At 40.5% G+C, this 15129-nt stretch overlaps 1 non-coding gene across 1 annotated transcript; it reads right to left on the minus strand.

Annotated features, from left to right (window-relative positions):
- Window positions 1–8213: 8213 nt before the first annotated feature.
- LOC148294229 (small nucleolar RNA R71) lies at window positions 8214–8320 on the minus strand. Its single transcript, XR_015836193.1, has one exon. It is a non-coding gene; the product is annotated as a small nucleolar RNA R71 (small nucleolar RNA).
- Window positions 8321–15129: the final 6809 nt, after the last annotated feature.

A 15129-nucleotide genomic window follows, 5' to 3' on the forward strand; every position in this document is an offset into this window, starting at 1 on the left:
TCCATACTTCTAGCGATTAGATTTCACTCAAACCTCACAGAATGACTCCTCCCACCATGTTATGATGTTATCCAAGTTTGGGACTCGATCCGAAAACAATAGGTGTGAGAAATTGGACAATTGAAGTTCAACGGCAGTTCGTTCGTAATTGGAGTGGTTGGTGTATTCCATACTTCTAGCAATTGGTTTTCACTCAAAACTCACCAAATGACTCCTCCCACCATATTATGATGTTGCCCAAGTTTTGGGCACGATCCGAAATCAATAGGTGTGGGAAATTGGACAATTCAAGTTCCACGGCAGTTCGTTCCTAATTGGAGTGGTTGGTGTATTCCATACTTCTAGCGATTGGATTTCACTCAAAACTCACCAAATGACTCCTCCCACCATATTATGATGTTGCCCAAGTTTTGGGCTCGATCCGAAATCAATAGGTGTGAGAAATTGGTCAATTCAAGTTCAACGGCAGTTCGTTCCTAATTGGAGTGGTTGGTGTATTCCGTACTTCTAGCGATTGGATTTGACGCAAAACTCCCCAATTGATCCTGCCACCATATTATGATGTTGCCCAAGTTTTGGGCTCGATCCGAAATCAATAGGTGAAAGAAATTGGACAATTCAAGTTCAACGGCAGTTCGTTCCTAATTGGAGTGGTTGGTGTATTCCATACTTCTAGCGATTGGATTTCACTCAAAACACACCAATTGACTCCTCCCACCATATTATGATGTTGCCAAAGTTTTGCGCTCGATCCGAAATCAATAGGTGAAAGAAATTGGACAATTCAAGTTCAACGGCAGTTCGTTCCTAATTGGAGTGGTTGGTGTATTCCATACTTCTAGCGATTGGATTTCACTCAGAACTCACCAATTGACTCCTCCCACCATATTATGATGTTGCTCAAGTTTGGGCTCGATCGGAAATCAATAGGTGTTCCAAATTGGACAATTCAAGTTCAACGGCAGTTCGTTCCTAATTGGAGTGGTTGGTGTATTCCACACTTCTAGCGACTGGATTTCACTCAAAACTCACCAAATGACTCCCCCCACCATATTATGAAGTTCCCCATGTTTTGGGCTCGATCCTAAATCAATAGGTGTGAGAAATTGGACAATTCAAGTTCAACGGCAGTTCGTTCCTAAATGGAGTGGTAGGTGTATTCCATACTTCTAACGATTGGATTTCACTCAAAACTCACCAAATGACTCCTCCCACCATATTACGATGTTGCCCAAGTTTTGGGCTCGATCCGAAATCAATAGGTGTCAGAAATTCGACAATTCAAGTTCAATGGCAGTTCGTTCCTAATTGGAGTGGTTGCGTATTCCATTCTTCTAGCGATTGGGTTTCCCTCAAAACTTACCAAATGACTCCTCCCACCATATTATGAAGTTGCCCAAGTTTTGGGCTCGATCCGAAATCAATAGGTGTGAGAAATTGGACAATTCAAGTTCAACGGCAGTTCGTTCCTAATTGGAGTGATCGGTGTATTCCACACTTCTAGCGACTGGATTTCACTCAAAACTCACCAAATGACTCCCCCCACCATATTATGAATTTGCCCATGTTTTGGGCTCGATCCGAAATCAATAGGTCTGAGAAATTGGACAATTCTAGTTCAACGGCAGTTCGTTCCTAATTGGAGTGGTTGGTGTATTCCATACTTCTAGCGATTGGATTTCCCTCAAAACTTACCAAATGACTCCTCCCACCATATTATGAAGTTCCCCAAGTTTTGGGCTCGATCCGAAATCAATAGGTGTGAGAAATTGGACAAATCAAGTTCAATGGCAGTTCGTTCCTAATTGGAGTGGTCGGTGTATTCCACACTTCTAGCGATTGGATTTCACTCAAAACTCACCAAATTACTCCTCCCACCATATTATGATGTTGCCCAAGCTTGGACAATTCAAGTTCAACGGCAGTTCGTTCCTAATTGGAGTGGTTAGTTTAGTCCATACTTCTAGCGATTGGATTTCACTCAAAACTCACCAAATGACTCCTCCCACCATATTATGATGTTGCCCAAGTTTTGGGCTCGATCCGAAATCAATAGGTGTTCCAAATTGGACAATTCAAGTTCAACGGCAGTTCTTTCCAAATTGGAGTGGTTGGTGTATTCCATACTTCTAGCGATTGGATTTCACTCAAAACTAACCAAATGACTCCTCCCACCATATTATGATGTTTCCCAAGTTTTGGGCTCGATCCGAAATCAATAGGGGTGAGTAATTGGACAATTCAAGTTCAACGGCAGTTCGTTCCTAATTGGAGTGGTTGGTGTATTCCGTACTTCTAGCGATTGGATTTCACTCCAAACTCACCAAATGACTCCTCCCACCGTATTATGATGTTCCCCAAGTTTGGGGCTCGATCCGAAATCAATAGGTGTGAGAAATTGGACAATTCAAGTTCAACGGCAGTTCGTTCCTAATTGGAGTGGTTGGTGTATTCCATACTTCTAGCGATTGGACTTCACTCAAAATTCACCAAATGACTCATCCCACCATATTATGATGTTGCCCAAGTTTCTGGCTCGATCCGAAATCAATAGGTGTGAGAAATTGGACAATTCAAGTTCAACGGAAGTTCGTTCCTAATTGGAGTGGTTGGTGTATTCCATACTTCTAGCGATTGGATTTCACTCAAAACCCACCAAATGACTCGTCCCACCATATTATGATGTTGCCCAAGTTTGGGGCTCGATCCGAAATCAATAGGTGTGAGAAATTGGACAATTCATGTTCAACGGCAGTTCGTTCCTAATTGCAGTGGTTGGTGTATTCCATACTTCAAACGATTGGATTTCACTCAAAACTCACCAAATGACTCCTCCCACCATATTATGCTGTTGCCCAAGTTTTGGGCTCGATCCGAAATCAATAGGTGTGAGAAATTGGACAATTCAAGTTCAACGGCAGTTCGTTCCTAATGGGAGTGGTTGGTGTATTCCATACTTCACTCAAAACTCACCAAATGACTCCTCCCACCATATTATGATGTTGCCCAAGTTTTGGGCACGATCCGAAATCAATAGATGTTCCAAATTGGACAATTCAAGTTCAACGGCAGTTCGTTCCAAATTGGAGTGGTTGGTGTATTCCATACTTCTAGCGATTGGATTGCACTCAAAACTCACCAAATGACTCATGCCACCACATTATGTTGTTGCCCAAGTTTTGGGCTCGATCCGAAATCAATAGGTGTTCCAAATTGGACAATTCAAGTTCAACGGCAGTTCATTCCTAATGTGAGTGGTTGGTGTATTCCATACTTCTAGCGATTGGATTTCACTCAAAACTCACCAAATGACTCCTCCCACCATATTAAGATGTTGCCCAAGTTTTGGGCTCGATCCGAAAGCAATAGGTGTTCCAAATTGGACAATTCAAGTACAACGGCAGTTCGTTTCTAATTGGAGTGGTTGGTGTATTCCATGCTTCTAGCGATTGGATTGCACTCAAAACTCACCAAATAACTCCTCCCACCATATTATGATGTTGCCCAAGTTTTGGGCTCGATCCGAAATCAATAGGTGTTCCAAATTGGGCAATTCAAGTTCAATGGAAGTTCGTTCCTAATTGGAGTGGTTGTTGTATTCCAAACTTCTAGCGATTGGATTGCACTCAAAACTCACCAAATGACTCCTCCCACCATATTATCATGTTGCCCACGTTTGGGGTTCGAAATGAAATCAATAGGTGTGAGAAATTGGACAATTCAAGTTCAACGGCAGTTCGTTCCTAATTGGAGTGGTTGGTGTATTCCAAACTTCTAGCGATTGAATTTCACTCAAAACTCACCAAATGACTCCTCCCACCATATTATCTTGTTGCCCAAGTTTTGGGCTCGATCCGAAATCAATAGGTGTGAGAAATTGGACAATTCAAGTTCAACAGCAGTTCGTTGCTAATTGGAGTGGCTGGTGTATTCCAAACTTCTAGCGATTGAATTTCACTCAAAACTCACCAAATGACTCCTCCCACCATATTATGATGTTGCCCAAGTTTTGGGCTCGATCCTAAATCAATAGGTGTGAGAAATTGGACAATTCAAGTTCAACAGCAGTTCGTTCCTAATTGGAGTGGTTGGTGAATTCCATACTTCTAGCGATTGGATTTCACTCAAAACTCACCAAATGACTCCTCCCACCATATTATGATGTTGTCCAAGTTTTGGGCTCGATCCGAAATCAATAGGTGTTCCAAATTGGACAATTCAAATTCAACGGCAGTTCGTTCCTAATTGGAGTGGTTGGTGTATTCCATACTTGTAGGGATTGGATTTCCCTCAAAACTCACCAAATGACTCCTCCCACCATGTTATGATGTTGCCCAAGTTTTGGGCTCGATCCAAAATCAATAGGTGTTCCAAATTAGACAATTCAAGTTCAACGGCAGTTCGTCCCTAATTGGAGTGGTAGGTGTATTCCATACTTCTAGCGATTGGATTTCACTCAAAACTCACCAAACGACACCTCCCACCATATTATGACGTTGCCCAAGTTTTGGGCTCGATCCGAAATCAATAGGTATTCCAAATTGGACAATTCAAGTTCTACGGCAGTTCGTTCCTAATTGGAGTGGTTGGTGTATTCCATACTTCTAGCGATTGGATTTCACTCAAAACTCACCAAATGACTCCTCCCACCATATTATGATGTTGCCCAAGTTTTGGGCTCGATCCGAAATCAATAGGTGTGAGAAATTGGACAATTCAAGTTCAACGGCAGTTCGTTCCTAATTGGAGTGGTTGGTGTATTCCATACTTCTAGCGATTGGATTTCACTCAAAACTCTCCAAATGACTCCTCCCACCATATTATGGTGTTGCCCAAGTTTTGGGCTCGATCCGAAATCAATAGGTGTGAGAAATTGGTCAATTCAGTTTCAACGAAAGTTCGTTCCTAATTGGAGTGTTTGGTGTATTCCAAACTTCTGGCGATTGGATTTCACTCAAAACTCTCCAAATGACTCCTCCCACCATATTATGATGTTGCCCAAGTTTTGGGCTCGATCCGAAATCAATAGGTGTGAGAAATTGGACAATTCAAGTTCAACAGCAGTTCGTTCCTAATTGGAGTGGTTGGTGTATTCCATACTTTTAGCGATTGGATTTCACTCAAAACTCACCAAATGACTCCTCCCACCATATTACGATGTTGCCCAAGTTTGGGGCTCAATCCAAAATCAATAGGTGTTCCAAATTGGACAATTCAAGTTCAACGGCAGTTTGTTCCTAATTGGAGTGGTTGGTGTATTCCATACTTCTAGCGATTGGATTTCACTCAAAACTCATCAAATGACTCCTCCCACCATATGATCGGTTCATAATTGTATATCATTTTGTACCCTTCTAGCTTATGATTTGGTTATGTTTTTGAGTTAAACTTGTGCTTTTAATCCTTTTTGTGTTTATCTTTCAGTTAATTGACATTTAGGTAACAATGATGACTTTGGATAGGAAATGATGCAATCCATGCATGTTAAGGCTTGATTTGGGTGAATGGAAGAAGGGCTTAAAGACAAACACATTTTGGCTACAACTCCTTTCCAGCCCAATTTCGTAGGTCAGCTTCTTGGCCTTGGATCAGCATGCTATGGGGCTTGGATGAGGTGAAGATCTTCATGAAACTTGTTCCAATGGGTGTCTAGTACAACATATCCAAATTTCAGCCCAATTGGACATTTTTGGAGTGCTCAGCCCACCCAACACTCAACCCTGCTTAGGAGGATTTGCAGCTACCAGCTTTGTCATGTGCCTCCATGTGCCTCACCCATGCTGCAACTGACTTTGGATCCAACATAATGAGTGAAGTGGGGAGGCATTCCAGCTAAGAAAGTCTAAAGGATCAAGTTGGTACATGCTGGAGTTATTATAGAGAAAGCATGTGCATGCATGTAAAGCATAAATGAAATGAAGTCAACTCCAGTCTCTGTTCGGCAGCCAAATTGTAAGGCCCAAAACGCATACTTCTACTGCTCCGATGGGAATACTTTCTTCATAGACGTTGTTCCAATGGGTGTCTACTATAACATATCCAAATTTGAGCCCCATTGGATAAGCTTTGAAACCTCTGGCCTTCCTACACCAAGTCTGGTTCAGAAGACTCGTTTTTGTTCAACAACCAAAAGAAGACCACATGGGTTGGCAGCAAAAGGCAGCCACAATTGATCACCTTTGATCCCATGTGAAGAAAGCTTGAGGTGCAGCAAAAGAAGTATGGGATGGGATTGATTCCAACCACACTAACATAGACAAGATGAAGTGTGAGTTATGGGTTGTATTAAATGAGGAATGGTGGTGTTGGATTTCATCATGATGTTCCTCCCTCTTAGCCCTATAAATAGAGGAGTCTTCAAGCTACAAAATTCACTTCAGCCATCCTCCACACTTCCATCATCCAGAAATCATCCTCATACATTCCCACAACCCCAAACACTCAAGCAATCAACCCAATACTCTAAACTGCCCCAAAATCACCAAAACAGCTCCAGAAAACCTCCCTTCCATTTCCCTACGAATTTCCTCTTTCTCAGCCATCACCACTCACTCAAGCTCATCTCAAATCACCTCCATATCCTTCATACATCCTTCTAGACATGGAGAAGCTCTTGGAGAAGCATTGGACACTACAAGAACTTCAGAAAAGGGTTTTTCTACTCTTATGGCATTCATTATGTTTTCCCATTTCTATTTTAGTTTCTTTTCCATTATGAGTAGCTAAATCCATAACTAGGGCTTCGATGTAACCTAACATGAATATTCTGGGTTTATAAGTTTGGAGTTTCAAGTTTGATTCATGATTCATGTTCTTATTCATTATGCTTATAAGTTAACATGCTTGTTTGAATGATTGATCACCATTAGAACTTGTTTGTTAACTATATTGGTTTGAATTAAGAGTAGACACCATGCTTTAATTCGAATTGAACTATGAATAGGAAGAGTATGTATGGACATTCGACAACAGGGATTAGATACATGCTTGGTTGTTTAAATTGTTCTTCTATGCTTAATGGGTTCCTAATGCTTAATTTTAGGTTAGACAACAAATGATCAAATTAGGGAATTAGGAACACAAGGTTAGGACCAAACACCATGGCCTAATCATACTTTAGCTAGAATCAATCTTTGAATTTGAATTAGACTTGTTACTTGACTCCATATAACCCAGAATTGAATTGTTATGGTGATTCGAATGCCCTAGTCTCCAAATCTGTTTTCCAACTCTTAAAACCACTCTTTGTTACACTTGTTTATTTGCTTTCATTTGCAATTTCAGTTTGCTCACTTCCTTTCACAATCACAATCACTCTCACTTTAATTTCTGTTTTAGACTTAACTTCCTAACTTCTTGAATTCGGTAATCTACGTACATAACTAATTTGAACTTCTCAGTCTTCGTGGGTACGACCTCGTACTTGTCTTGCTATATTACTAATTGCCCCGTACAATTGCGAGTTAACATAATAATTAACAACAAATTTTGGCGCCGTTGCCGGGGACTGAACGAAAGTTCTTCCCTGGTTATGTGCCCAAGGTTACCCTATTCTTTTTAGTGTTTCTAATTAATCTAATTTTCTGTTTCAGGTAGTTTATGTCTAAAAGACCGTTCCTTGAACAAGTGAGGTCTTCGTTCCAACGCTCCAGATCTTTGAACGCAGGACCATCGTTGCAACCCAACCGGGTGATCTCTGAAGTTCATAATCGTCTAGAAAGAGAGTTGTCAACTGCAAAAGAGCAAGCTCTTGCCACATTTACAAGTATTGCTCTCCACACTGAACTTCCTGGTTCTTCACCTTCAAATTCGGAAGCAAGTTCAGACCAAGAAGAAGAAGAAGAAGAGATGGCTGCCAATGAGTTCATGGGAGAACTTGATATCCAACAATTCCAGCATCTCCTTCAAGCATTTTGCTGCCCACTGTAGCTCGAAATTATGAGCTTAAATCTTCTCATCTTAATATGCTGCCTTCCTTTTATGGTTTACCTAATGAAGATCCATTAACTCATATAAAGGATATTTTTAATGTTGTGAGTTCTTTTCCCTTGACAGGTGTGACAGAAGATCAACTTCGAATGAGAGTGTTTCCATACACTTTGAAGGATAAGGCGAAATATTGGTTGAATTCTTTGAAGCCTGGTTCACTCACTACATGGGCTGCCATTCAAAAGAAGTTCTTGGAGAAATACTTCTCCACGCAAAAGACCGACATGCTTAGGGATAAGATCTTGTTATTTGCACAGCAAGATGATGAATCGTTTTGTGAAGCATGGGAGAGATTCAATGGGCTGCTCAACCAATGTCCTCATCATGGGATTCCATTGAAGCTTCAAATGCGTATGTTTTATAAAGGACTAACCCCTTCTAGTCATAATATAGTCACCAATTTTGCAGGTGGTTCTTTTAAAACCAAAACTCCAGAAGAAACATACGAACTCTTTGAGGAGATAGCAATGGAGACCCAACATACGGATACAAGAGGTAAACGTGTTATTAGTGGTTCTAATGATGCTTCTAGTGTGCAGATTTCAAAACTGGAACAAAAGCTAGATGCTCTTCTTGCATTAAACTCAAGAAGCCCTTCGAAGGAAGTGTGTAGTATTTGCGAAACTCCTGACCATGCTACCATAGCTTGTCCACTTGGGGCTGGATATCCAGAATTTGTGCAAGAGCAAGCTAAGTTGGTAAATTCCTACAACCAAGGTCCAAGAAATGATCCATACTCTCAAAGTTATAATCCAGGTTGGAGGAATCATCCAAACTTTTCATGGAGGAATACTCAGAATCAAGCCAATCCCCCTTCATTCCAAAAGCCACAACAAACATCATCATTGGAGGATATAGTTAAGCAGATGGCAGTCAACCAATCCAATTTCCAGCAAACTACACAAGCTGCCATTGCCAAATTGGAAGTTCAAATAGGCCAATTAGCTGCTGAAATAACTCAAAGAGCACCTGGGAAATGGCCAAGCCAAACCGAGATCAATCCAAAGAACCAAGAAGCCAAGGCCATTCATGTGCTCAGATCAGGTAAGATCATTGATAGTAAAGTTGATTCTAATCTTTCAAATGATGTTGTGATTGTAGAAGATGAAGAGGAGGAGACCACGGCTACAGAAGGGGAACATCTCAAAACTTCTCAATCTGCTCCTAATGCCAAATCAGATTCTCAGGAATCCAAACAATTCCAATTGCATAAGAGAGATGACAAATTTGTGCCACCACATCTTCAAGAAGATAGATACGTGCCACCCGCTCCATATGTTCCACCGATTCCATTTCCAGGCCGTCTTAAGAAAGCAAAGCAAGATAAGGCTTTTAAAGAGATTTATGATATTTTGAGTAAAGTTAATATCAATTTGCCTTTGCTTGATGTTATTGAACAGATTCCTGCATATGGAAAGTTCATCAAGGACTTGAAAACTCACAAGCTCAATTTCGCTCCAAATGAAGATGTAAAGCTTGACCAGAATGTAAGTGCTGTGTTGCAAAGGAAGCTTCCACCAAAACTAGTTGATCCTGGCAGCTTTGACATTCCCATTAACATTGGAGGCAATAAGGTTGGAAGAGCCATGTTGGACTTGGGAGCAAGTGTCAACCTAATGCCATATTCATTGTATCAAAAGCTTGGCTTAGAAGGGATGAAGAAGACTTCAATACGACTTGAACTAGCTGATCATTCTATAAAATATCCAAAAGGTATTGTAGAAGATATTTTAGTTCAAGTTAATACACTAATTCTCCCTGCTGATTTTGTAGTGATGGACATGGAAGACAATCCAAATGGAGATCATGTTGATCGCATTCTCCTGGGCAGGCCATTCATGGCCACTGCAGACACAGTTATCAAAGTGAAAGATAGCACCCTTTCCATGACTGTTCTGGGTGAAACTGTTGAATTTAAAATGCTTAATGCTCTATCTCAACCTTCTATCTCTCTTGATTCTTGCTTTTCAATTGATGTTGTGGATCATGAGGTTTCTTCCAAAATTTTGCAGAGAAAGTCTAATGATGCTCTAGAAGCTGTCTTAACACAAGAAGAGGAAGATCTTTGTGAACCGGAGTTCCAAGAAGTGGTGGCTGCCTTAGAAGTGTTTCAACCATACCCACCATCCTTTAGGCCACCACTCGAGCCTCTTGGACCATCATCCACGAAATTGGAGCCATCCATTATCACCCCACCAAAGCTAGAACTTAAACCACTGCCCAATCATCTTAAATATACTTATTTGGGTGCTAACGAAACTCTCCCTGTTATAATTGCTGCAGGTCTCACCTCACATGAAGAAGAGAGCTTAATTAAGGTTCTAAAAGAGCATAAAACAGCCATTGGGTGGACCATAGCAGACATCAAAGGAATTAGTCCAAGCATGTGCATGCACCGGATTCTAATGGAAGAAGACAGCAAACCATCCCGTGATGCCCAAAGGAGGCTAAATCCCAACATGAAAGAGGTGGTTAGAGCTGAAGTTTTAAAGCTACTCGATGTAGGAATCATCTACCCAATTTCAGATTCTAAGTGGGTGAGCCCTGTACAAGTTGTTCCGAAGAAGTCCGGAATCACCGTTGTGAAGAATGAGAAGAATGAGATAGTTCCTACACGAACTATCACTGGTTGGAGAGTTTGCATTGATTACAGGAAGTTGAACACATCCACTAGAAAAGATCATTTCCCCTTGCTTTTTATTGATCAAATGCTTGAACGTTTATCTGGCCATGCTTACTATTGTTTTCTTGATGGTTTTTCAGGTTATAATCAAATTCCCATTGCTCCGGAAGACCAAGAGAAAACCACATTCACATGCCCATTTGGTACGTTTGCTTATAGAAGGATGCCATTCGGTTTGTGCAATGCCCCAGCAACTTTCCAAAGATGCATGATGTCAATCTTTTCAGATATGGTGGAACGATTCATTGAGGTATTTATGGATGATTTTTCAGTTTTTGGTTCCTCTTTTGATAATTGTCTTCACCACTTGTCTCTAGTGCTTAAAAGATGCCAGGAAACAAACCTGATTTTGAATTGGGAGAAGTGTCACTTCATGGTGAGACAAGGCATTGTGCTAGGCCATGTGATTTCAAGCAAGGGAATTGAAGTGGATAAAGCCAAGATCGATCTCATCTCAAATCTGCCACCCCCTACCTCTGTGAAAGGAATTAGAAGCTTTCTAGGTCATGCTGGATTCTATAGAAGGTTCATCAAAAATTTCTCAAGCATTACAAGGCCATTGTGTAATCTCCTTGCTAAGGATGCTGTTTTTGAGTTTAATGAAGCTTGCATGGAAGCCTTTACTACCTTGAAGAGGGAGCTAACTTCAGCCCCTATTATCATAGCTCCAGATTGGTCTTTACCATTTGAAATAATGTGTGATGCCTCTGACTTTGCTATTGGTGCAGTTTTAGGTCAAAAGAAGAACAAGCTCCCCCATGTGATTCATTATGCTAGCCGGACCTTGAATGATGCTCAAATCAACTACTCCACAACAGAGAAGGAGTTCCTTGCTGTGGTTTTTGCTTTAGAAAAATTTCGTTCTTATCTTGTTGGTTCTAAACTAATTGTTTATTCTGACCATGCAGCTCTTAGATACTTGCTCACTAAGAAGGACGCAAAACCACGCTTGATTAGATGGATTCTCTTGCTGCAAGAGTTCGATTTGGAAATTCGAGACAAGAAGGGATGTGAGAATGTGGTAGCTGATCATTTGAGCAGAATTGTGGTTGAAGAAAAAGGAGAAGCTGTGCTACCCTTGAATGAGACTTTCCCTGATGAACAACTATATGCTGCCCAAGTCAAAGAACCATGGTATGCTGATTTTGTTAATTATCTTGCTTGTGGTGTTCTTAGAAATGATCTAACTTCTCAGGACAAGAAGAAGTTCTTTTCCATGGTGAAACATTATGTCTGGGATGAACCTTTCTTATTCAAGCATTGCCCGGATCAACTCATCAGAAGATGTGTTCCAGAAGAAGAGCAAGAAAGCATACTTAGGCATAGCCACGAATTGGCTTGTGGAGGTCACTTTGGAGCTAAGAAAACAGCACTTAAAATTCTCCAATCCGGTTTCTTTTGGCCCACTCTATTCAAAGATGCGTTTAATTTTTGTGTTAAGTGTGATAGGTGTCAAAGGATGGGGAACATAAGTCGCAGGAACGAAATGCCATTGAATAGCATACTTGTTGTGGAGCTCTTCGATGTGTGGGGTATTGATTTCATGGGACCATTCCCATCTTCCTTTGGTTGTACTTACATACTTGTTGCTGTTGATTATGTGTCTAAATGGGTGGAAGCCATAGCCACCAAAACCAATGATCATAAGGTGGTGCTCAAGTTCTTGAAGGATAATATTTTCACAAGGTTTGGTACTCCAAGGGCTGTCATTAGTGATGGAGGCAGCCACTTCTGTAACAAGCCATTCGAAGCACTCATGAAGAAGTACAACATCACCCATCGAGTCTCTACACCATATCATCCGCAAACTTCTGGTCAAGTGGAAATAAGCAATAGAGAAATTAAGCACATCCTGGAGAAGGTGGTGAACAATACAAGGAAAGATTGGGCAGCCAAGCTCAATGATTCATTATGGGCTTATAGGACTGCATATAAGACTCCCATTGGGATGAGCCCTTATCGTCTTGTGTTTGGGAAAGCTTGTCACCTGCCAATGGAGCTTGAACACAATGCTTTTTGGGCCATCAAGAAGTTAAATTTTGATCTAGACAAGGCAGGCCATGCAAGAAAGTTTCAGCTCAATGAATTGGAAGAAATTAGACATGAGTCTTATGAGAATGCAAAGCTTTACAAAGAACGAACCAAGAGTTACCATGACAGAAACATTCAACGGAAAGAGTTCTCCAAAGGTATGTCAGTTCTTTTGTTTAACTCACGATTGCGTCTCTTTCCAGGAAAATTGAAGTCTAGATGGCAAGGCCCATTCACCGTGGTCAATGTTTCTCCCTATGGAGCTGTGGAGATTCAAAACCCTAAAGACGGCTCAACTTTCAAAGTAAATGGACAACGTTTAAAGCCATTCTATGAGGGAATCTCAGCTGGCATTCAAACAGGCCATGTGGTGGATCAACTTCCCTTTGTACCATCAACTTAGCTGATCACATAATGTCTTGCCAAGACAGTAACTAAGGCGCTTCTTGGGAGGCAACCCATGTGTTCAAGAAGAAGGTGCTTGGTAGCAATCGACCTAATCGCATCAAGGGGGAGCATTTCTATCCTTTCTCTTTACTTGTTTTGTTTTTATTTTAGTCATTTTAAGTTTCTGTTTCTTTAAATAATTTTTTTTTCATATGAGCTAACTTTTGGTAACCCCAGTGAGCACCTCCGTCAATACAGTGTCTAGGAGTTCTTTAGGCGACACCTTCGGTGTCTAAGAAGTTTGGGTTTTAAGCGGGACCATTGTGACCCCTCCAACCTTCCCGGATCCCCTGGCTGTGTTTTCTGAGGCCCTTAACTGGTCATCCGTGAGTTGCTTGTATATTTGTGTTTTTTTTTTTTCTTCTAAACTTTTTCTTAACTTTTCCCTTTATCATTTACTTGTTCTCAATCATCTTTACTTTGCTTTAACATTGAGGACAATGTTCAATTCAGGTCTGGGGGGAAGGTTTTCAAATTTCATTCATTTGTGTTTTCAATTTTCGTTCATTTGTCACTTTTTTTTTTTTTTTTTTTTTTTTAATGTCATACAATCAATGCTATGGAGCTGCCATTGAGGTTTTCATATCAGAATTTTGCACTTCACAAAGCTTTGGCTCCTAGAATTCTGGTGGCTAAAGTACCATGCTCAAATTCTCGAAGGAGAATAGTGGAGATTACCCTAGTGAGCTATATTGAGCCCAATTGCTTTCTTGAGAGGGTTTAAAGTGTTTCTATTTCTCATCCCAATTTATTTTCTTCATTTCACTCTAAATGATCTCATTATTCCATTTTGATTGAATACTAAGGATGATTCTCTTTTGCAGATATCATGTGCTTGCTCTCATTCATGAATGAACTCATTGAAGTGATGCTAGGCTATGTGTGCATAACCATTCGATGTGCTTTCTTTTCACCCTACCTATATGTGTGTTCCATCAACCCTCTTGAAGCCAAACACTTAAAGCCTTTTCTTCTATCACCCTCATCATTTCCCTACCTTTGTATCTCAATCTGAGATACTTCACCTATTGTAGCCATACCCTATAGCTTAGAAATATACCAAGGTGTGCCAAGATAAAGTTTGAAGCAAGGAAGTTGCTGCCATGTGCCTAAATGAAAGATGGTGTGATTCTGTGCAATGAAGTTAATGAAGATGCAGATCAAATCAACGAAGATGAAAGTGTTTCGATTTGATCTAAGTGTAAAAAAAAATAAAAATAAATAAATAAATAAATAAAGTCTATGCCAGGTGGTACCATGAAGTTTGCAGCCATGCCATTATAAGTCAATGCTACCTTGCAGATCAATGAAGAATGCAACCTTGGTATGTTCTTAAGTTACCTATTTTTCCTTCCAATTCTTCCATTTCCCCTAACCTTACCTTTCATTACAAACCTTGTGAAAGACCTAGCTGATCTTTGAGGATGTATTCATGGGTGCTGGTAGGTATGTGTGTATCTCTATTCTTAGTATTTGATTCCCTTCATGAGATCTAACCAAATATTGTGCTTCTATTTCATATACTCACTTAAGCTTGTTTGAGAAAATAAAACCATTGGTTCTGAGTGATTGAGTGTTATCTGTGAGAATTAGAGTCGAAGCATGTTCTTTATTCAAGGTTTGAGTGTGCTTGCTTTGAAACCGTGTGCCTTTGAGCTATAGCTTCCACATTACACACTAATTGATCACCTATCTTGGCAACTCTACAGTGTTGGAGGTATGACTAAAGTTTTCTTTCGTTCTCATTAGTTGATTTCAAGTTTTACTAACCACTTTGTTTTGTAGAGTTAGTAATGCGTTTGTGGGTATCGTTTCTGTTAAACCCTCAGGAGACACAACTCCTCCTACTAGGGATGCCTAGAGGTTTAAAGGCTTGTTGCATACGCTCAATGCAATCAAGTTACCTACGAAAGTGGTTTAGTTAACTATTTGTTTTTAACTTTATTTTGTGTTGTTTTGCTCGAGGACTAGCAAAATCT

The sequence above is a fragment of the Prunus avium genome, chromosome 5 (genome assembly GCF_965620075.1).
Source record: "Prunus avium chromosome 5, drPruAviu1.hap1.1, whole genome shotgun sequence".
Taxonomy (NCBI): domain Eukaryota; kingdom Viridiplantae; phylum Streptophyta; class Magnoliopsida; order Rosales; family Rosaceae; genus Prunus; species Prunus avium.